Source organism: Hemicordylus capensis, chromosome 1, assembly GCF_027244095.1.
Source record: "Hemicordylus capensis ecotype Gifberg chromosome 1, rHemCap1.1.pri, whole genome shotgun sequence".
Classification (NCBI taxonomy): domain Eukaryota; kingdom Metazoa; phylum Chordata; class Lepidosauria; order Squamata; family Cordylidae; genus Hemicordylus; species Hemicordylus capensis.
This window is the reverse complement of record NC_069657.1, coordinates 334,974,747-334,998,200: the sequence shown is the minus strand read 5'-3', so window position 1 is coordinate 334,998,200 and position 23,454 is coordinate 334,974,747. Positions and strand designations below refer to the sequence as shown.

General features: G+C 43.1%; 1 long non-coding RNA gene across 1 annotated transcript in view; it reads left to right on the top strand.

Annotated features, from left to right (window-relative positions):
- The window catches only part of LOC128340996 (uncharacterized), a 164,062-nt gene extending 141,039 nt beyond the window's left edge, over nt 1-23,023 (top strand). Inside the window, exon 4 of the long non-coding RNA XR_008314137.1 lies at nt 22,971-23,023. This is a non-coding gene — a long non-coding RNA (uncharacterized LOC128340996). The remainder of the gene's footprint in view (nt 1-22,970) is intronic.
- The last annotated feature ends 431 nt before the right edge of the window (nt 23,024-23,454 follow it).

Sequence of the window (23,454 nt, the reverse complement as noted above, 5' to 3'; positions counted from 1 at the left end):
TTTCACTCCCCTCCCGCCCCCTCTATACTTAGGGAAGCACTCCTGCCCATACAGGTAAAAGGGAATCTGTATTCCCCTTTACCAGTAAAGTTCCAAGCCGGTCGAGCTGGGTCCAGCTCGACCAGGCCAAAACTGAGCTGGGCTGGGTCAGCTTGAATCCAGTTTGGATTTGAGCCGAACCAGCAAATTTGGTTTTGAGCACACCCCTAATACACACCTGACTTTAATAATCAGAACTTAATAAGTTCTGCATTTTCTTATAATATGCAGATCTGTGGATCAGAGACTTTTTAAAAAACCATATGTAGAGATTAATAACAGAGGGTAACATGATGTGCAGCCCTCAGTTACCAGGAGGAGGGCTTCATTACCACAGGAATCCCCAATGGTCCATACATGGGAACCCCAACTGAGATTACAAAAAGTGATTGTGTCTAGGCCATTGGTATTAATGTTCATGTTGGGCAGTATGTGAAATAATGAGGCCATTCACACAATTAAAAACTGTGTTCTACCAGGTTTGGGAGCTCTGTGTGTGTGTGTGTCTAATTTTCAGTTGTATGGAAGCAAGGTAGGAATCCTCCCCTACTCAGGAAAACCTAGGGTAGCTTTTCCTCCTACCTTGCTTCCACACAATCACTTCTACTCAGTTTTTCTTCTTACCTTCCAAAAACACAGTTCTTGATTGTGTGAATGACCTCACGTTGTGAGGAATGTTTGCTTCCTCCCTAACCAATAAAAGCTGCTTTATTTTGCACGGCTTCTTTCCATGCTCATCTAACACTGTTTCATGTGTAAAACATGATATATTATGCTAATAGGAATTGCTTTACATGTTAAAAAATGTTTTTCTATCATATATTCTTTGTTGGGCCCAACAGACCATTTTCTTTGCTGGTTGCTTCAGGGAATATTCTGTCGTTTCACAAATCTATTGCTTTGAACATTATTCATTTAAGAGGACTTCAACTTCATGGACCAGTGCTGAAGTCCTCTAAATGAATATCCAGGCCTTGGATATTTTATTATTATAGATTTCTGTGCCTTTTCCTACAGCTCCTCAACTCAGGAAGAAGAGGAACAGTGATTAACTATTCATGATCATGAACTACTTACATGACCCAGTTCTAATCTCCATTTCTGCCTTCACAATGCAGACATCTGAGCTATAGTGAGGAAAGGATAGTAGTTGACGGGTGCACCTTGAACTTGAATTGCCCTAGCTAGTCACTGCCATTCCAAATGGATTTGATATTTTTGTTTCAACCTGTCTTTACTGCTGCTTTTACATAAGGTCCTTTTTGAAGAATGAAATTCACAGAGGTGGAATTTTCCCTCATAATTCATAAGGTAAAATAGCATAGATTTCCTTTCCATGTGGTAAAATTTGGGGAAAGGGGGGGGGGGGAACCAACCCAAATATTTCCAGTATATGTTGACTTGTATGTAGATGCAATTCCATTATATCATGTTGCCATGTAAAATCAAAAAGCAAAGTCACTTTCTCCAAAATCTTCCACTTCAGAAAAGCAGGAACAAATATGTACGTATTTATTTATCATATTTCTTTACTGGCTGATATGTACATGTCTAGGCAGTGTACAAGATTTAAAAATATTAAAAAGTCCCAACACCAATTAAAATACACAAGACACAATAAAAACAATAGTATTAAACCATTATTTAAACAAATTAATAAAATTATTAAAATTGATTCTACTTAAAAGCTTGTGAGAACAGGAGGGTCTTGAGGGTCTTCCTGAAAACAAACAGAGAAGGGTAATACTCTTATTTCAGCAGGGAGCATATTCCAACGCCCTGGGGCAGCCACAGAGAAAGCCCAGTCCTGAGCCGCTACCAGACGAGTTGGTGGCAACCGTAACTAGACCTCTCCAGAATATTGTAACTGGTGGCAGGGTTCATGACAAAGGAGGCACTTCCTTAAATATCCTGGACCAGGTTTAAGGGCTTTATAGGTAATAACCAGTACTTTGTATTTCACCCGGAAACATATTGGCAGCCACTGCAGTTCTTTCAAAACTGGTGTTATATGGTCTCTTCGTAGGATGTATGTAGCCTATAAGTGGTCCTGGAATCTCGCTTTGCTCCCAAGCATGCAAATAGTGGCAGGAGCTTTCTTAAATCACCTTTAGTATGCTGGCTTGTTCAAAAAGGGATGTAGAAGCGGGATCTAGCAAATATCGTCAATACCATTGTAACCTTGAAGGTTCACTACTGCAAGATGATTTAGGTGGGTTGCCTTTAAAGACAGGTTTGAAACTTCAGCTGGTGCAAAATGGAGTGGTCCACTTCTTGGAAGAGTCAAGACATAAAGAGCATGCCATGGGAGCCACTCTATCAGTGCAGTTGTTTTCTGGGCATCATTCCCCACCAAAGGAGAATCGTTCTGGAAAGTAGGAAAAGGATAAGGTATCCCTTTCCCCTTTTCTTTCTCCTGCAACATCATGCTATTTTTACCCTGTCACTTATTAAGATCATTTGGAGAGGTCTGGTTATGATTGCCGCCAGCATGTTTTGTGGCAACTCAAGACTGTGCCTTTTTTGTGGCTGCCCAGGGCCCTGGATACACTCCCTGCTGAAATAGGAGCATCTCCTTCTCTGTTTCCTTTTAGGAAGAACCTCAAGACATACCTGTTTTCCCAGCTTTTGACTGAAATTTTAATTTTAGTATGCTTTTACTTAGTATGACTCTTTTTACCTGTTTTATGAATGTTCAACTGTTTTATATTGTTTTTATATTATGTTTTAATTTGTACACCACCTGGATATATTTATCATATATGAAAGATGATAAATAAATAAAATAAAAAATAAATTTTTACCCTCTCAACATCATGTTCCCCACCATAATCTCTCCAGAGACTTGCTATAAGTTATATGTAGATGACTATTCCTTCTCCTCCTCTTTTTTAAACCTACTCTGGCTAAAGAGCTCTCAATGTTTCATTGGTCCTGGAAGCTCACAGATGCCATTTGAGTTTATTTAAAACAATTTATTTTTATTTTCAGACTTATATACTGCATATCTAGGGACGCCCCTGCATATCTAGAAGCCACTACTAAATTTGGGGTAACCCTGTTTTCCTGCCAGAATTATAGACACTATACTACCTGAGTTTGCTATTAGATTGATAGATCTTGCTATTAGATAGATTTATTGAATCTAATCTATCTATCTATTCATTATCCACTTTGAGAGGGAGGGTACATTTTCATCAGGAATAAATGACCATATGAAGTGGTCTTTTTTTTTTTTTTTTTTAAGTGAATGTGATTGTCAGGGAATGTCCGGCAGGGGCGGGAGAAAGCAAGAGAACTTGCCTCGATCTCGGGGAAAGCCCAGCTGTCACACTGCCTGGCCCGCCTGCATAGCAGCAGTGCCACTGTCATTGGCCCGGGACAAGGATGGCCCAAGCAGGGAAAAGCACCAAAGCTTCAGAACAGGGCTGAGGCCATGCACTGTTTGTGGGGATTCTCGTAAGATCTCTGAGCAAGATCTCATTTCGGTCTGAGATCTCACAATATTTGCAGAGACTGCCCAGTATTATATAAAGATAGACTGGCCAAAGATGAGAAACCAGTTACTGATGAGGGCCTGTGCTGGCGAGTGCTATATCAGTCAATTTAAGTCAGGAGGAGCCCCACTAAGAGAGTTGCGTGATTGAAACCAACCCCGTTACAGGTGGTGTTGCTACACCTCTGAGTCCTGTTTGGACTGCAGCTGGAGTTTCTCCTCATCTGCCCAGCCTGGGTGCTTTGAGACATGGCAGTGATGTATGTTTCCCATTTTCATTATTAGTGTGGTGTTCTTTATAGTATGGTGGTTCCAGGGAAGGAACCATTTCATTGAATCTCCATCATAACCGCAAAGACTTCTCTATGCCGCTTCCTGACTACTCTAACATTTGTCCTGAATTCAGAAGAACTTAGATACATCAGCCCAAGAAAACTGGAAGAATGCAGGGAAGTTATTTCATAATTGTGAAATTATTTTTGCTGGGTGACATTTCCCCCCGTTCTTTTCATTTCTGGCACCACTTTGAAAATTATATCTTTGCAGCTGCTCTGGCTCTTTTAAGTTAGTTTTGAAAGTTGTGGAGCCTGCTGCTAAGAGAAGGTGAAAATAAAAGAAAAAAGGAAGAGGGGTTTGAATTTCTGACCTTTAGTCCAGAGCCTACAGCCTGTCCCACCAGATTAGTTGGAGTTTATTTTTATCACTCCTTCAGCAGTTGAGATTGTAAAAAAAAAAAAAAGTCAGCATAATGTCATTTTAAAATATCTCCAGCAACTGCTGATCTGGCAGAATTTTTAAAATATATTTCTTTCTGCTTTCTGCAGGAAGAAGGCATGCCTTTCTATCATATTTAAAAGTATGCCAAGAGATGTTGCTTGGACATAGCACACCTTCTAAAACATTGACAATTTAATGCCAATTATCATGGACAATAGCATGGTGATCTGAATATAATCCCAGTAAAAATAAAATCTCAGTTATTAATCTCCTTATTTGAATTTGCTTATAAAAAACATTAATCTCCCAATCTGACTCTCCCAACATTCCCAGTTATGAATACCATTCAGGTTAGAGATTTTAAGTACACAAAACTAAACAAAAAGATACAAAGCACGGAAGTGGGCAAGCTGATACTTCTCACTGTTGCCCTAAGTGCATCAAGAAAATGAAGGTTTAAGTCTCTTTCAATGTCAACTTTCAAATGTAAAAACAGAAAAGATAAAAAAAACCCTTGAAATTAAATTCTGAAATGTTGCAAGACTTTGAACAAAATTCCATTTTGTGTAAATCATATTATAATTGGTTTTCATATTACCAGAAATGCTACAAGTGCTTATTCTTCAAAGTTCCTCAAACTGAGATGTTTGTAATATGTAAAACTTCTGCTACAAATGGATTGTATTTACAGAGTTGCTCAAATAATAACAAAGCAGGCATAACTACAATTAATAAGTGATATTTCTCCCTTGTGGGCTCAGGAGATAATTAATATCACACCATAGCTAGATTTATTACCCAGAGTCACAAAATGTCAGAAATAATCTTGGAGGATAGCTGTGACTGCACTCCCTTTCTGGTCATATACCAGGCATATAAAGGTAATGTTACAGCAGCTGTTAAGAGATTATTACACTTTAGACCCTTTGTTTTGTTTTATAACAATGGCAAATAAGCATGGTAGACAAAGAGTTGGAAAATGTGAAATGTATTAAAGGAGGTTAATTCCAGATGGCTAATTAAGTTCTTGAGCTAATTTGGTCATGGTGTACCAACTGCTGAAGCCGATAAATCTGATTTAAAAAGAAAACAGCAAAGATGTAATGAATGCAACTGACACCAAAGTGGGTATACTGGGGGAGGGGAGTTCTTGAAGGGAGAACCGCTCCTTTGTAAGTCATGAATAACTTGCATCACCCTTCCAAAATCTTATTTGGGATGATAAACAACCTGGGTTAGGCATATGCTAATAAACAGAGAGGAAATATCTGCCAGGTTTAGCTTACCTTTACCCTTTTAATGTAAAAAGCAGGACATTAATAAGAGTTAAACTGATATCTTCAGGTGTTGCATTTAAAACTCAGCCAAGAGTCTACCCACTGACAACTGTAAGCATATAACTGCTTCAGTATAAATACAACACCTACCTTGATACATGTTTACAATTAATTAAAAATCTTACAAAGATTTGATTAAATTCTAAGTGAAAAGTCATTTTTGAATACTGGTGTAATAAATAAATGAGTATGAGTTTCAAACGTCCTGAAATTTCAGAACGTCTGGAAATATTGTAGGATGTCATGTAGACCCATTACAAAATAATCCAAATGCCAAAGTAGGTCAATACCTTTACTAGAACCCCATCCAGACACTGAGGTGCTTTACATGAGCAGTGTGAAGAGCCGAAAGGAGGTCTGTGGGGAGAACGGATTTGCCCTGCCCTACCCTACCCACAAATGAGCACTCACCATTCCCTGGGTGGGCAGATTGCCTGCCCAGACAATCGGTGGTTTGGCTTCAGCTCTCCTGCGGCTCACTTGGCAGCTCCAGTGGTCAGGCACAAGGAAGTGCTGCATGGTGCCCCACCCCTCAGAGCCCCAATAAGGCACTGTACGAGTGCACGGTGCATTACTGGGACCCCTCCCCCCCACAAGTGTGCAAACAGCCGCAGCAGACACACAATCACTTAGCCCAGTTTTTGGACGTGCACGCACCCCAAAACCCTGGCTAACTGGCGGACTGATTGAGAGGGCTTGCCACCGTGCAACCACTGGGACCCACGCAGCTCCCGGTGGTTCTCATGCGCAGCAAAAATCTGGGAGGGGGGCGCTTCCCTAGCCCGGTTTTGCTGCCCATGAGAATGGCTTCATTATTTTATATGCACATGTGGTTGTCTGTGTATGTCTGTGTGAATGATAGCATATGTGTTCATTTTAAACATGAAACTGGTTACAGGCCTCCTCAATTGTAGGCTACAGATACAAAGTGAACTTTTCTATGTGTGTTGACCATAATGTGCAGCGTGGGTGTAGTGGTTAGAGTTCTGGACTAGGACCGGGGAGACCCGAGTTCAAATCCCCATTCAGCCATGATACTAGATGGGTGACCCTGGGCCAGTCACTTCTCTCTCAGCCTAGCCTACTTCACAGGGTTGTTGTGAGAAGAAACTTAAGTATGTAGTACACTGCTCTGGGCTCCTTGGAGGAAGAGTAGGATATAAATGTAAAATTAATAATAATAATAATAATAATAATAATAATACCAGTCAGAAATTGAATCACTGCTAAACACTGTCCGTATATTCAGTAGCGATATAGCAATGGAGTTTGGACTAGACAAGTGTGCTGCATTAATAATGAACAGAGGAAAAATAAGAAAAACAGAAGGAATAGAACTGCCCAATGGCAGCAAGATCAAGAACCTGGAAGAGAAAGAACATTACAAATACTTGGGCATTCTCCAGGCTGATAACATTGCACACACTGAAGTTAAAAGAAAAATGGGAAGTGAATACATCAGGAGAGTTAGAAAAATCCTCAAGTCCAAACTCAATGGCGGGAACACCATACAAGCCATAAACACCTGGGCTATACCTGTTATCAGACACACTGCAGGGATAATAGACTGGACCCAGGCAGAGCTAGAGACACTAGATCGTAAGACCAGGAAAATAATGACCATCAATCATGCTCTGCATCCCCGCAGTGATGTCGATAGGCTATACCTCCCTCGCAGCTCAGGTGGAAGAGGAATGCTGCAAGTCCATCAAACAGTAGAGGAGGAGAAAAGAGGCCTTGAAGAATATATAAGGGACAGTGAAGAAGATGCACTTCAAATGGTCAAGAACGAGAAACTATTCAACACCAATGAAACAAAGCAGGCCTACAAGAAAGAACAAGTCAAGAACCGAGCAGAAAAATGGAAAAATAAGCCCCTGCATGGTCAAAATTTGCACAGTATCACTGGAAAAATCAGACATTGCCAAGACCTGGCAATGGCTTAAGAATGGCAACTTGAAGAAAGAAACAGAGGGTTTAATACAGGCTGCACAAGAACAAGCACTAAGAACAAATGCAATAAGAGCCAAAGTTGAAAAATCCACAACGAACAGCAAGTGCCGCCTTTGTAAAGAAGCAGATGAAACAGTGGACCACCTGATCAGCTGTTGTAAGAAGATCGCACAGACTGACTACAAACAAAGGCATGACAAGGTAGCAGGGATGATACACTGGAACATCTTTAAAAAACACAAGCTACCTGTAGCCAAGATTTGGTGGGACCATAAAATTGAAAAAGTTGAAGAAAATGAAGATGTAAAAATATTATGGGACTTCCGACTACAAACAGACAAACATCTGCCACACAATACACCAGATATAACTGTAGTCGAGAAGAGAAAAAAAACAAGTTAAAATAATCGACATAGCAATACCAGGGGATAGCAGAATAGAAGAAAAAGAAATAGAAAAAATCACCAAATACAAAGATCTACAAATTGAAATTGAAAGGCTGTGGCAGAAAAAGACCAAAATAATCCCAGTGGTAATTGGCACCCTGGGTGCAGTTTCAAAAGACCTTGAAGAGCACTTCAACACCATAGGGGCTACAGAAATCACCATCAGCCATTTACAAAAAGCAGCTTTACTGGGAACAGCCTATGTTCTGCGACGATATCTATAACAATTGACAATAAAATTCTGGCATCCCAGGTCCTTGGGAAGGACTCGATGTCTGGATAAAACAAACCAGTCAATAACACCTGTCTGACTGTGTAAACAAGAAATAATAATAATCCCAGTGGTAATTGGCGCCCTGGGTGCAGTTCCAAAAGACCTTGAAGAGCACCTCAACACCATAGGGGCCACAGAAATCACCACCAGCCAATTACAAAAAGCAGCTTTACTGGGAACAGCCTATATTCTGTGATGATATCTTTAACAACAGCAACAACATTGACCATAAAATTCAGCCATCCCAGGTCCTTGGGAAGGACTCGATGTCTGGATAAAACAAACCAGTCAATAACACCTGTCTGGCTGTGTAAACAGGAAATAATAATAATAATGTAACTATGCATGCATATAGGCATACACTGTATACAGATGGTACTTGTATTTACCATAGGATGTTAACTAGGGCTGAAATATCACAAAGCAGTGAACAAACAATGTCTGAACAATTCCATTTCAAATGAAGTAGCTTTTGATGGGGATGTTTTGAAACTTTTTTCCAATAACCATTGCTGGCACTTAAGAGCCCAATTCAGACATTATGCTGTACGACTGTACAGTCTATACACCTGTACATGTGTTTGTGTGAATGACTGTACCTGGGTTCATTTTAAAAGTGAGTCTGTACAAGCCCTTTAAATGCATGGTATAGATAGGAAAGCTACTTCTGTACCTGAATTCCACATAACATGTGAATGTCTGTACCTGTATACATATCTGTACCTGTATACACTGTACAGTCATTGTAAGAGTGTTGTGCATAACATGTGCATGGGCCTAAGTAGATTGCAATAACTTTAAGATACTGAAAAAAGTTTTGTTACTTAAGTGTTATTATTAACAAAATGGGGCTAAAGCTGTGGGTATATGCCCAATGGGTATGTGCCCAAGGAAGTGCACTAATTCAGAACAGGAGATTGCCTAAGCGAACTGTGTGTGGGGGGGGGGGGGGGAAGAGGCTGATAGGTCCATTTTATTTGAACCTAATATGAAATACTTCCATGAAAGTCACTAGAGCACCCTAGAAAGTTAAGCTTTTCCAGTCTCATAAATAGGTCCTGTTTGGACATAATGCCAAAACCAAGGTAAACGTGCCAGAGGTCAGAGTTTGTGATCGTCTGAATGCGTGAAGATACAGTTTTGTCACACAAATGTGGCTTAATTTTTGCTTCCAAACCTGTATTTGAACTCTCACTTGGTTGTGAGTTTAACTACTGGAACCTAAAGTTCAAAGGCATCATTATATCACCTGAATTCTGCTGCTACTAGATCCTAGATTTTGTGTGCAAACTCCTCCTGCAATGACAGGGGTGTTCATGGGCCTCTGGGCCTCTAACCATATCCAGTCACAATTGCAGCAGCAGTTCTGTAACGAGACCACATTCAACTGGCTCTCTAGGCAGATGGTGCAGAGGTGCTTCCAATGCACTGGACACAGTGCTAGGAAAGACTGCAGTTTCTGTAGAAGAAATTCAAGGATGTGATCACCCAAAACAAAATGTTGGGAGTGGAGTCATGGACCATGCCATGATCAGCTGGCCTCAGTCCTCTTGGACTGGAGGGACATCATGCCTGGGAGCATGGCTGGGAGTGGACATCCCATCTCACAGAAAAGGCAAAAGGCAAGCCAGATGGCACCACTGACCAGCATGGCAGGGAGCAGTGGACCCCTTGCCCAGGGAACTATGTTGGCCACCATCTCACCAGCCACCACCTCCTCTGCCTATCCAGGTAGATGCATGGCAACCACTGACATGGTACAACATGCAACTATGTTAATGTTATAGTCTCAGGCCACAGAGGTTGCAAGGTGCTCTCGGGTGGCAAGCCATTTGCACAGGTTTCCTCTTTCTGTCAAGCACACGCATGAAGCTGCTGCCACTGAAGCTTCCTAGGAAGGCAAAGAACATACTGCACCTGTGGTTGTGCAGACTGTAGATGCCCTGGGACAGACACTTCAGTCTGCTCTGTAATCCATCAGCTCTGAGAAGGAAGACAACAAGACCCAAATTGAGGCCCTTGAACACCTAACGCCCACCCAGTATGTGGAAGAGGACAGCCAAGGTTCCTTGCTAGAGCGGGAGCATGTGCAGGGCATCCCACTCTGGACAAGCAGTTTCCTGGAGCTAGCACAGGACATGCAGGAATCAGAGGAACTGTTCTCTCATTCCCTGACTGGCGGGTTCTTCAGGACGGGCAGCTACAACTTTTCTGCGTTTCCCACCTACACCTTTGCTCGATGAAGGAGTTGGTGGTTCAGACAATGCATCAGAAGATGGTGGTTCTTTTTGTCTGCAGTAAGAAGACATAGCTGGTGAGTGTGCCCATCCTCTTAAATTGAACAAGTTGCAAGGAGCACAGCTCTTAAGGACAGCTACATGCAAGCTGCATTCTCAACAGAATACAATGCCCAATTAGCACACTGTCCATCTTGGCTACAAACTACTCTTGCATTCATTGTTACACTTGATAACAGGTGCAATGATGTGCAAATTGTAGACCATGATACTATCTTGGGACAGGCCCGTGCACCACTGGTCTGCCAGAAGGAGCTGAAATACAGCTCCCATCAGCCATGGCCATAGGTTTCTGAAGCTGATAGTAGTTGTCCTCCAGCAACACTGATAGAGCTCAGTTTGTCCAGGCCTCCCCTTAATATGCAGGGAACAACTTTTAGAGCAGGGATTTTGTTTCAGAATGATAATTAATGTAAAATCATTTGAAACATGATTCCAGCTGACATTCTAACAAATGGCAACTTTCAGACATATATAGTTCACAGAAGAAGTAATGTGAGGTGGAAAGAGAGAGAAGATGCAAACACTTTCTGCAGCTCCTAGAAACTCTTAACTATTCCTTAAGAATAACCATGTGGTCTATGGAGACATTCCTACAAACACGCTTATTATGCTGCTTCCAAACCACTTTAAACCAAGTTCAAGCTATGGTTCTTAACAGCTGCCTCCTACTCCTTTTTCACAATTCTCCCTCCAGGTTCTCCAGGTTGTGACCCCCCAGAGGAACAACTGCCACAGGAGGTTGTGTCCACTTATCTCCCCCACCCTCCAACTGAACAAAGAGAACTCTCCTTGTGTCCTCTGTGGGGACACTGACTCTTCTGCTCTGCTATTCGAGGAACTGACAAGGCACACACGGCCACCCATCCGCTTCATCACAACAGAGGTTGCACCTGGCTGGCAACCTGCGCACTGTAAAGTGTCTGAAGGGATGACGGGTAACATCCACTTCCTTTTCTCCCAGTGAAGAAGATTTGAGCAATGGTGGCCAGGTCACCATCATGGCAGTTCACATCGCAATGGAAATGGTCTTGGAAAACATGGAGGAGGTAGCCAGAATGAGATCAAAGCAGAGGCGGTCAATACTGCAAATTCTCAGAAGCGTGGGGAGCACATTGAAATGTGCCGCCATGATGAGTTCTTCAACCATAAGCACTACTACAGCATGACCCTGCAAGCTTTGATGGACTCCACAGAGCATTTCATGGATGTATACGCAGGGGTGTCTGGAAGAAGTGGCTTCTCCAAATCTTCAGCCAGGAAACTCTCTCGGCCCTATCTGGTGATGCCAGGCAGGGCTGGTGGACTTAGAACCTTCTGTGAGCAAGCATGAAAGGGCTCTTCCCAGAGCCCATCCCCTAAGGGAAAAATTTTTCAGTGCTCGTATGTAGGAGCTCTTCTCATGATCGGTGAGAAGAGTTTACAGGCTGTCTGTGAGGAAGGAGAGTTTAGCCTCCTTCCCCGCAGACGATCTCTGATGAGTCCCTGGGCAGGAGGATCACCCGCCCAGATGAACAGCAGCTTGCCTGCAACTCACCCGGCAGCTCCAGGGTTCAGGATGCCGGGGCACACTGCTGCATGTCGCCCTGTCCCAGAAGCCCCAATAATGTACCATGTGAGCGCACGGTGACCCGTTCTCTTCCCTTGTTTCATGTAGGGAGGCATTATTTCCCCCAGGAGACAAGAGCACACTGGGAAGGAAATGTATTCTCCTCCTTGAAGGGTTTCACATTATCACCCCTTCCTCCCTGCTGCTCCATCCAGGTTAATAAATACTTACATTTGATTCTCTTGTATAGGGAGTGAGGGAAAGGGGTGCTCACAGTTGCCCTTAGTCTTCAGAATCTGTTGTACAAGGGCCTGGGTGAGAGCCTGTGTTTCCCCTTGAGGGATTTCCCAATTAGATTCCGCACCATGGAATTTCTGGCAGCCCAGAATAATTGGACAGCTTCTTGAGTTGGGCCGGATGTGACAAGTATATATTCAACTCATACTGTTCCCATAGGTAATATCTAAAAAGTTTACTAAGTGTTTGTGCTGAGTAAACTAAAGGTTTTTGATTGCAGCCCTCAGATAATGTTTGTGTCCTTTGTGAGCTGTTAAGATTTAAACAGGCAGGTGTACACAGATACACTCCTCATTGCAGAGAGAGTGAATTTGGTCACGTAGTACTTCTAGCATGTCTCGGCAATTGTGTGCCTTGAGCCTTTGGAATGCCAGCCCACAATGACCAGCACTGAATTCTGAATTGCTTCAAGTTTCCTATCGAGAACTTGTTTTCCAGTTTCCTTCTGTAAAGTGATTAAATTAACACAAAGTGCGGCTTTCATTTGTGAGTTGATAAAATTACAGGATTTTCCTTCCCATTCAGCTCCCCTTCCATTTCCTTTGAACTGTAATTCCACAGCAAGTTTTTGTTCCTCTGTGAATGCCTTATAGATTTAAAACGGGTTTTGCTGGTGTATTTCCTGGGAATAAAAGCAATTTGATCTCATATGCAAGAAGTAGTGAGAATGTTCAGGTTATTGTTCCCTGGTCTTAATTCAAATATTTTGAAGCAATACTATAAGGAGGCAGGTAAACCTGTATATGCTGTTAGCACTTGCCTACCATTTGAATTCTAAGAATCTGAGCTTAAGCATTTGGTTAGCATGTGTGTCTCCATGCAGACATATTGTCTACAGAAGAATGTTGCAGTGTTATGTTTGTGGTGCTGCACTGAATCTCACAGGACCAATTCAGGTGATAGCTCCCACCCCCCCACCCCCAAAGTGACCCATGCTGTGTAGAAGGTAGGGATGTGCAAACACGTTCAATGTCGAACAGGTCTGACATTGAACCTGTTCAGCTTGATGGCCCAATCTCAACCAATAGGCATTCATGGCAGCCTCTGAAATGGCCACTGCCACGCACGGAACAGGCTGAAGAATGCCCAGAACGGATGATTTTTACCATAATGGAGGACAGCAGGGGCAAGGGGGAACTTGGGAGGAACACCCCCTCCACGAAGCCCCCCCAAGAGGGGGTGAATGAATATAGATAGATAGATAGATAGATAGATAGATAGATAGATAGATAGATAGATAGATAGATAGATAGATGCAAAACACACACCCCGAACTGAACGGGAGGGAGGGGGTTGGAGTGGGTGCAGAACCAAACTGGCCCAGTCTGGTTTGGCTCCAGTTCAGACTTGAACTGAACTAGGCCAGCTGGTTTTGTGCACATCCCTAATAGAAGGGGCTTGTGCTGAGAGAGTAAACATCCTGGTATGTTTTGTGGATGTCCCAGTGCATTCCTTTATTGTATGGGGAGTCAGTTCATCAGAACCACCACTCTATGCACCCACATGGTCCAAATCCCATGGCCCAAAGACTAGTTTAATCTCATTAATCATGTGATTAATCAATCATTAGTTAAGTATTAATGATTAATCATTCATCAGGTTTGGAAAGCAAAAGTATTGTCCAAACCAAGCAAGCATTTCCATATGACAACTAGGAGAAACCACCTATCTCCAGCAGCTTCTGCCATCCCAGTGTACCCTCTTCTCCCACTTTCTTGAGCAAGCAAGATTTTTGCTTGACTACGTAGAAGAGTTGCAGCTGCTTCCTCCTTTGTGGCTTTGCAACTGTCATCGACAGTAGGAGCTCTAGACTCTACATCTGCTTCTGTCCATTTTGCCTAGCAAGCAACATATCCAGCAAGTCTTATGACGAATCCTTAAAAATAGCACTTTCCCTTTTTGTTCTTTTAATATATGAGTTTGGTGTTGCACATTTGTTTGGCAAGTCGGCAAAAATACTACTACTATGGAACAATGCAAAATATTGTGTAGAAACCTGCAACAGCCCATCTGCATTGCTGGAATTACCTACACTTGCATGAAAATGCAACAAGCAAAGATGCACTTGTGCAAGAAGGTCTCATAGATGAATGGATGCTCCACATTGCACAATCATTTGTTGTCTCACTCCACTTGTGCAAGCAATGTGCTTGAACAATGAATGTAGCAGAGTGCTTTGCATAATTCCCTGCAACATCTATGGAAACAAGGAAGATAATTCATAGCAGATGGCACACCAGAATTTGCATGACTGCACTCTGTTGTACTAGTGCAACATTAATCCAGAACTCAAGTTCCTGACTTGAGCTCCTGAGAAAGTGAATGTAACATCCGTGCAACTAATGCAACATGTTTACATTAGTGCAGCATTAGTCTGGATGTCAGCCAGAATTCTGCTCCAGAAGTGAAATATGATAGATAGATAGATAGATAGATAGATAGATAGATAGATAGATAGCCAGCGTGGTGTAGTGGTTAGAGTGCTGGACTAGGACCAGGGAGACCCAGGTTCAAATCCCCATTCAGCCATGATACTAGCTGGGTGACTCTGGGCCAGTCACTTCTCTCTCAGCCTAACCTACATCACATGGTTGTTGTGAGGAGAAACTTAAGTATGTAGTACACCGCTCTGGGCTCCTTGGAGGAAGAGCAGGATATAAAATGTAAAATAATAATAATAGATATCTGAAGTTTTCATTTGCCTTTAGATTTATTATCACTGCTATCTAGCAGACCTGTGCATCAGGAAAAATGTCAGATCTGACCCAACTAGACAGGAAAATTGCTGGAAGGGCAGATATGCGTCCCCCTCTCCAGTCTGTTAAGACTGTGTCAGATGCAGTCACACATCCATTAAAAAGAACTACACATACTGTGCTGGGGTGCTGAAGAGATTAAAGAGGATGTGCCTTTTGAACAGAAGCAGCAGCAGGGTGCGCCAGGTGGATAGCTACAGTGCTCCATAGGAGTGAAGATGTCATGGTGTTTGTTATCCCTGGTATGAGAGGGAGATGGTGGAGAGGGTGGAGAAAGGTGGGAAAGGGTGGAACAAGGAAGGGAGATAGGCGGCGGGGAGGGGGGCGGATTCTGACAGGCATGTTGGAAGTCTGATAAAATTCCACCAGGACAGGATGGATTGGAGTTTCAATTATCTTGGTGGAATTCATTCCACAAACTTCCTACATTGGAATATTGGGTTCAACAAGCCGGTCAGACCAGCCCTATTATCTAGTTACTATGGTATTACTATGAGGTATTGTGATCCAAAAGTGACGTCCCAGTCCAGGACTAGGAGGTCTGTGTGGCCTTTTTTATTTTGGAGTGTTTTGTGATGCTATACCTTCAACAAGATATTTCTTTTTCATTTCTGTTGTGAGGTGTTTTACTTCTAGTCACACTATTTTGTGTATGCTATAGTCTTAAGGTTGGGTAAACACTAATTTTTCTCTTAAATCTTTGGGAAATGGAGTTTTAAAAAATGGATTTCTAACCAACACCACCCATCATCTAACAATCAGATAAATGAACCTTAAAATCTTTAGGGTTATTGTTGTTTTGTTTTTTAAAAAAACATGTTGCGCACTGCATTTTTTAAACTCAGTTTTTGATTCCTGAAACAGCTGTTTGGCTCTTCATCAAAACTACTCCCTTTGAGGAGGAAACACCTGCCTATTCTGCATGTCATTTGAAAGATCTCTAGCCTTGCATGCTCTGACTTCATGACAACGGCTAATCAGCACCCATTCAAACTCAAATAGGTCACAGGATCACATTTGCACCTAAAAGCCGAGGTTTTGAAACAGAGCATGCCCACAAAATGTGTTCTCTGCATGTCACTGCCTGAAACTAGGACAGCCAATCCAGCATCTGTTTGTGAGTATAGATCTTCTAATTCAGTTTTCATTCACAGATATCATTATGAGCTTGCATTCTGTTTTAGGAAGAATATTTCTGTCCTGGAACAACAACAAAGGACAGAGGCGTCTATGTGAAAAGAAGCCCCCAACAGAGAAGGCCAGTGTCCTGGATACAGCATGTTGCTCTTCCTGTCGCTTCTTGAAGCTGATCTCATTTCTTGGAATCTGGTGTGAATAGCTAAGCTACCTGATAATGCTTAAGGAAGATGAACAGGCATGAACCTCGCTTCTGACTGTTTCCCATCCTTGTCGTCAATATGTGCTCTGGGAGTGAAAGGTCACTGAAATAATCACCCTGCACCTGCAGCCTAAGAAGACTGGGCCCACAGTTCCCAATGAGCTCCATCATAATTGATGCTAATTGCGACTAAGCCAAGACATCCTTCCACAAAGTCGCAGGATGGGAGGGCTTTACCGCTGTCAAGATCATTATACTAATAACAAGTTTAGGATTCTTCACACAGACCTGAGATCACAAAGAGCTGCCCCTCTAGTTTTTGGTGTTCATAAATGGTTTTGTTAGCGCATCTTAGCTTGTTGAAAGCACCCAACACAGAAAAAGGCATCTCATAAGTGGCACTACCTGCTGTCCATTACGGTTTCGAAGAAGCCCTGGGAATTGGAGTGAAGTAACCAGATATTTTTGTCCCCCCCGCCACCATCTGTGCTCGGAGTCAGGTTTAAGCAGCTACTTCTGGGACCTGGAGACCTTACTGAGGTTTCTTTTTCCTTTTCTTCTAAGAGATGCCCCATCTGTTTGTTTGCAGGTTGGGTTAAATGGCAAGAGAGGTTTGGGAAGAAATTGAAAAAGACAGAAAGGAAATGAAACTGATGCAGTCTGGCTTCTGATCTGATCATAGAGTGATCTCAGACCAGCTAAAAGTCAATTAATGCTAAGCCGGGAGCAATTTGCCCCTAAACCATTAACCCTCTTAGTGCACCTCCAGAGAGTCAGATGATCAGCTGGACTGTTTGCTAGTGGAGTTCCAATGGCTGGAGGAGTTTAAGGTCCCCGCGATCTTGCTCAAAATTAACTCTGTGAAATGAGACTTGCGGATCTGCCACATCTTACTCACAACAAGTGTGATTAGATTTAAATGTACAGCTGCAAAACATTGTAAGGAAGATGATCTGCATGAATGTCGGCATTATATGTAGCGGCCACAAGCTCATAAAACAGTGTCCCAAATAGGGCTGCCAGGTCCAGATGGTGAAAAACATTGATATGCATCAACAGAAGAAAAGAAAAGAAAAGAAAAAGATGGATATAGACGGTGCTTTTCACCAAAAAAGTATTTTTTTAAAAGTATCCAAAAAGTTTCCACTTTGCATACAATTAGCATATGTGTATATGAATATTTTGATTAAAAACTGGATAATTTGAGAATAAATACAGCTCACCACTGTGAAGCTGATGACCAGGTGAGCTGTATATCTGCTTGGTCTGCTGTCCATTAGTTTTTTTAATTTATTGTTTATTTTACATTCATATCCCACCCCATCCAAATGGCTATGGGCAGTGCATAACAACACTAACAACAAAACCCCCTACAAATCAATCCTTTAAAAAACAATCATTACAGAACAATTTAAAAACAGCACAAAACCACTAACAATTAATATATTTAAAACAGTTTAAAAACCCTGGAAGGCCAGGCCAAGCAGATAGGTTTTAAGGGCTCTTCTGAAAGCCAACAATGAACTCAAACTATGGATTTCTGCCAGGAGTGCATTGCACAGCCCAGGAGCAGCTACAGAGAAGCCCCACCTTTGAGTTGCCACCAGACATACTGGTGGTAACTGGAGACAGACCTCCTCAGATGACCTTAATGTGTGGTGGGGATCATGCAGAAGGTGGCGCTCTCTAAAGTAACTTGGACATAAGCCAGCCAAGGCTTTAAAGGTAATAACCAGCACTTTGTATTTTGAATGGAAACACATCAGTAGCCAGTGCTACTGTTTTTAAAAAGGCATAATAAGGTCTCCCCAGGTTACCCCAGCAACCAGTCTGCATTTTGAATTAACTGAAGTTTCTGAACTACATATGAAGGCAGCCCTATGTAGAGCACATTGCAATAGTCAAGCCTGGAGAGTACCAGCTGATGCACCACTGTTTTGAGACTGTCCTCTTCAAGGAATGGATGCCACTGTTGAATTAGCCGAAGTGAGGGATAAGCAAACCAGTTCGATGTTGATCAGGTTCAACATCAAACCGGTTTGGTCCAAAGGTTTGGGGTCAAGATGAACCATCCCTGGTTCAGCTCAACCCTGGACCGACTCCCCCCCCCCGCACATTCAGGGGCGTTCTTGGATCTTTTACTATAATTAAACAAAAAACTTACCCCCTCTGGGGCTTCTCCAAGGTGGTGGTGGTGGGGTTGTTCCATGGAGATTCTCTCTCCGCCTGCCTTTATGCAAAAAACAGACCTGTTCAGGCATTCTTCAGCTCGTTTCAGCCCTTCCTCTTGCATGGTGGCCATTTTGGAGCCTGCCGCACCTGTGCAATGGGGCTGGGCCTCTGCATGGCCTGGGTCATGACTGTTGAATATAAGTTAACTGTCTCACAGGGGTCCTGGTAAGGGAAATGGTATTCTCATGGACTACAGCTACTCCACACACACCCACTTCCCCTAGCCTGCTCCACAACAGAGTAGCCTGGTGGGAGAATCTCAGCCCACACTAGACCACTAGCCTCCACCATCAGGTCTCATTTATACATGCCTGCAGAGTGGCCTGACACAGCCCAATAAAAATGGAGAACCAGCACACTCCAGCCCAAACCTCTTGCCCCACCCTAGTATAAGGTCCCCATAGACCTCAGTCGGCCACCCTAGAGGCAGACTTCTGGCCACACCGATGGCTGTGCCTCGGGGGTGTCTTCTTGGTATAAATGCCTCCAAGAACCCAGCAGCCCCTCCTCTCATAAGAAGCTCCCGAGCAAGTGGCAGGTGGTCGGTGTCAGGCAATCTTGGAAGGCAGCCAGCTGGAACAAGATGGCAGGCTGGCAGCCTGCCCTTCATCCAGGCTGGAAGACGAAGCTGGAGCTTCCATAAACAGAGGGGGCCAGCTGTTAGAGTCCAAGCAAGGCAGAGGAGCCGACAGAGTTCAAGCCTTCTTACTTTGCACCCCACCTTCTCGCCTAGGTGCAGAGTTGTCAAGGCGCCTGCTTCTTAACTGTAAATCCATCTCCTGGTTAGGTCTACCACACACAGAGTCCTCTGTTCTTTTCCCCCATCGGTCACCCAGCCTGATCTCCCCAGTCAGGCCAGCAATTTCACCTCTTGGCTTGATGCAGGGCAGCCAACTAGCAGCTGAGCCAGCCTTTTTGCATGCTGGTGCAAGGTGCATGCATAGTTGCATGCATGGTTGCTCACTTGCTGTTCTCTATGACTGCAAACATTCATAGATGACTTTTTAGCAGAAGGTTTCACAGTGGGTATCATAGAAAAATAAATAATAAGATGCTCCCCTGTCCCCAAAGGGCTCACAATCTAAAAAGAAATGCAGTGTAGCACCAGCATCAGCCACTGAAAGAATGCTGTGCTGGGGTTGGATAGGGCCAGTTGCTCTCCCCATGATAAACAGAAGAGATTTACCACTTTTAAAAGTGCCTATTTACTCAGTTAGCTGGAGTAGTGAGTTAGCTAATTGCTAATCGAGTAAAATTAGTTAGCTAACTGCTAACTTCTCACTCCTCCACCACCTGAAGGAAGCAAGCTGCACCTGACAGGCCCACCTATCTCTGCTACTGCATGATGTGGGTCTCCAACCTGCCTGCCACTGAAGCAGAACCTCTCCTCTGGCTTCCCTATTGGATAGAAGGTCAGTAGGGAAGGAGACAGAAAAGGGGAAGCTGCTCACGGGAGCCGTGTTCTGGGCCAACAAAATGTTCCAGCTGCTTCCCAGAACTTGGGACACTACAATTTATTTATTTATTTAACACATTTCTATACTGCCCAAAATGCAAGTTCTCTGGGCGGTTTACAAGAGAATAAAAATAACCAATAAAAAGATTAAAACGTTTCAACAATTATTTTTTTTTAAAAAAAAAATACAACAATTAAAACACAGTACATGAAAAAAAAGTTGTTTGGTCCCCAAAATATTTTCTAATCCTCATAATGCCAAAAGAAAAAAATAATGGGATTTGGTCACCCAAATAGTCACATGTCCTCTATAAAAATGCCTAGTTGGCAACCCTAGTCCCTAGTCCCAAATAATTCCTACTATGTTTGTTTGTTTGTTTGTTTTGAAGGGAAAGGTATTTACAAGTTAACAGATATGAAAATGCCAACTCACAGAACCCTCCATTTAAAAAAAATGTGTTTCTCCCTTCCTAACAATTTTCCTATGATTTGCACTCATTAATGAAACATATTGTGGCACTTCTTGTTGCAGAGAAATTACTTATCCTTAATAAGTAATTGAACATTAAGCCACTTTAACTAAGAAACAAGAGTTTGATATTTATTACTTACCAAACAAAGGATAAGGAAGCAATAAACAGGCTAACAGTCCTCTAAATTTAAGTCAGCAAGTAAGAAGCTGACAATGTCTATGGAAAAATCCCAACATTTCCCTTCTTATTGTCTTGTTCTTGAATTCCGAGTCTCACGTTTTGTTTTATTATGTAATGCTATCTTTTACTTTCCCAATTGCAGCAATTTATCTGCCTCTTTATCTGGCATGCATTCAATTTTGTGCCAGTCTGTAGGTTCTGGCATTTTCTGGCTGCCGGTGACAGTGTTTTAAGTGGAATCCCTTTATTAACTCTCCTTGTGCATCTCACTTCTTGTCCCATCTCAATCTCCCCTTCTTGATTGGAACTCTTTGGTTCTCTCGTTGATTGGATCTTTCTAGCTCTGTCTCAGTCTCCCCTCTCTATTGAGTCTCTCTATTATGTCATACTCTGTGATTACTTGTTCATTTTGTTACTGTGGATGCTGTTCAGCCTTTTCACATATTGGAAAATCCACGTCACAGTCAGACATCACATTGGCATTCACTTTTGCCTCTCATCAAAATGTGCCACACTGTGTGCAGTTTAACAGTTTCAGTGATAGGATCAAGTATTCTTTAGCTTTTGCAATTCAGTGCATAACCCATGAATATTCCTTCTTCACTCCTGCAATCTAATTTTATTCTTAGTTCTTTAGGAATATATGCATATGCTTTGCATCCAAATACTCTAATATGCTTTAAGTTAGGTTTTGTCCCATTCCACATTTCAGTGGGTGTTACTCCTTGAGTTTTAGTTGGAGGACTATTCTGCAAATAAGTTGCAGTAATTACAGCTTCTCCCCAGTATTTGTTTTCCAGACCTGAGTCGAGAAGCTTACTTCTAGACATTTCAATCAAAGTTCTGTTCTTTCTCTCTGCCACTGCATTTTGCTCTGTCATTTAAGGTATTGTTCTCTCATGTTTAATTCTAGGGGTGTGCATTTCGGTTTTTCGGTGATTCGGCTCGGGACCCGAGCCGAATCACCTTTGTTCTGTTCTGTGTCCGAATTTTGCTGACCCGAATCACCCCCGATTTGTTTCGGATTCGGATTTAATCTGAATCCGAATCCGATTCGATTCGGATCAGCAAAAAGGACCCTGGAGCCAAAAGAGTGGGGTGGGGTGGTAGTGCCTAATGGGTGTAGGCTACCACCCAAATTTCAGGGGGATGGGACAAAGGGCTGATTTTTTGTGATTTTTTGAAGTTTTTGTGTCTTTGGGGCAGATTAGGGGCAGAAAGCGTATCTGCCCCAAAAGAGTGGGGTGGGGTGGTAGCGCCTAATGGGTGTAGGCTGCCACCCCAATTTCAGGGGGGTGGGACAGAGGGCTGATTTTTTGTGAATTTCTTAAGTTTTTGTGTCTTTGGGGCAGATGGGGGGGGCAGAAAGTGTATCTGCCCCAAAAGAGTGGGGTGGGGTGGTAGTGCCTAATGGGTGTAGGCTGCCACCCCAATTTCAGGGGGGGTGGGACAGAGTGCTGATTTTTTGTGAATTTCTGAGGATTTTCTTGGGTGCAGCAGAGTGATTGATTCATTCATTCATGCAACATATAGTACTCTCAACTCTAGATGACCCTAACACTCTCACTTTTCTCTCACTCTCTCCTTAATTACTATGACGAGTATGGGAATGAATCAATCTAGCACTCTGCTCTGCTGCACCCAAGAAAACCCTCAGAAATTCACAAAAAATCAGCCCTCTGTCCCACCCCCCTGAAATTGGGGTGGCAGCCTACACCCATTAGGCACTACCACCCCACCCCACTCTTTTGGGGCAGATACACTTTCTGCCCCCCATCTGCCCCAAAGACACAAAACCCTCAGAAATTCACAAAAAATCAGCCCTCTGTCCCACCCCCCTGAAATTGGGGTGGCAGCCTACACCCATTAGGCACTACCACCCCACCCCACTCTTTTGGGGCAGACACACTTTCTGCCCCCCCCATCTGCCCCAAAGACACAAAAACTTCAAAAAATCACAAAAAATCAGCCCTTTGCCCCATCCCCCTGAAATTGGGGTGGCAGCCTACACCCATTAGGCACTACCACCCCACCCCACCCCACTCTGCTGCCCCATATCCCACTCCAAGTCCAGCAACAGTGCCCTGCCCTGAACCTCACCTCATCCAAACTTTTTTCGCCCACTACAGTAAACAGACAGGCACAGCCAGGAGGGAACACGCATAGCATGTGGAGGACGCACACAAGACAACAACACTCCGCAAGTGGAGCAGCAAGGCTTTGCATGTTGTTGTTGCCCCCTCCTCGCCCACACAGCTTTGAAGAGTAACGGATGATGATGGCAGATAAGAAGAGAATGGCAGCACGCACGTGTCTCTGGACATTTCTTTTCCTGTCTGACTCTGTGGCATGAGATCGCCGCATCTATGTATCGGCAAGCACAATCTTCAAATAAAATGCTGTCAATCAACTCGCAAACATGACCCGATCTTCATTTGGAAACATAATGCAATGATGCATCTCCCCACACACATGCACAGGCACAGTGAATTGCACCTGTCCTGTCCTTTACTGGGCCCCACACGGACACACCACTCCACACCACATCACACAACAACACCACACACCACGAAGAGGTCTCTGCAACAAAGCAAGCTAGAATTTTTGCAGGCT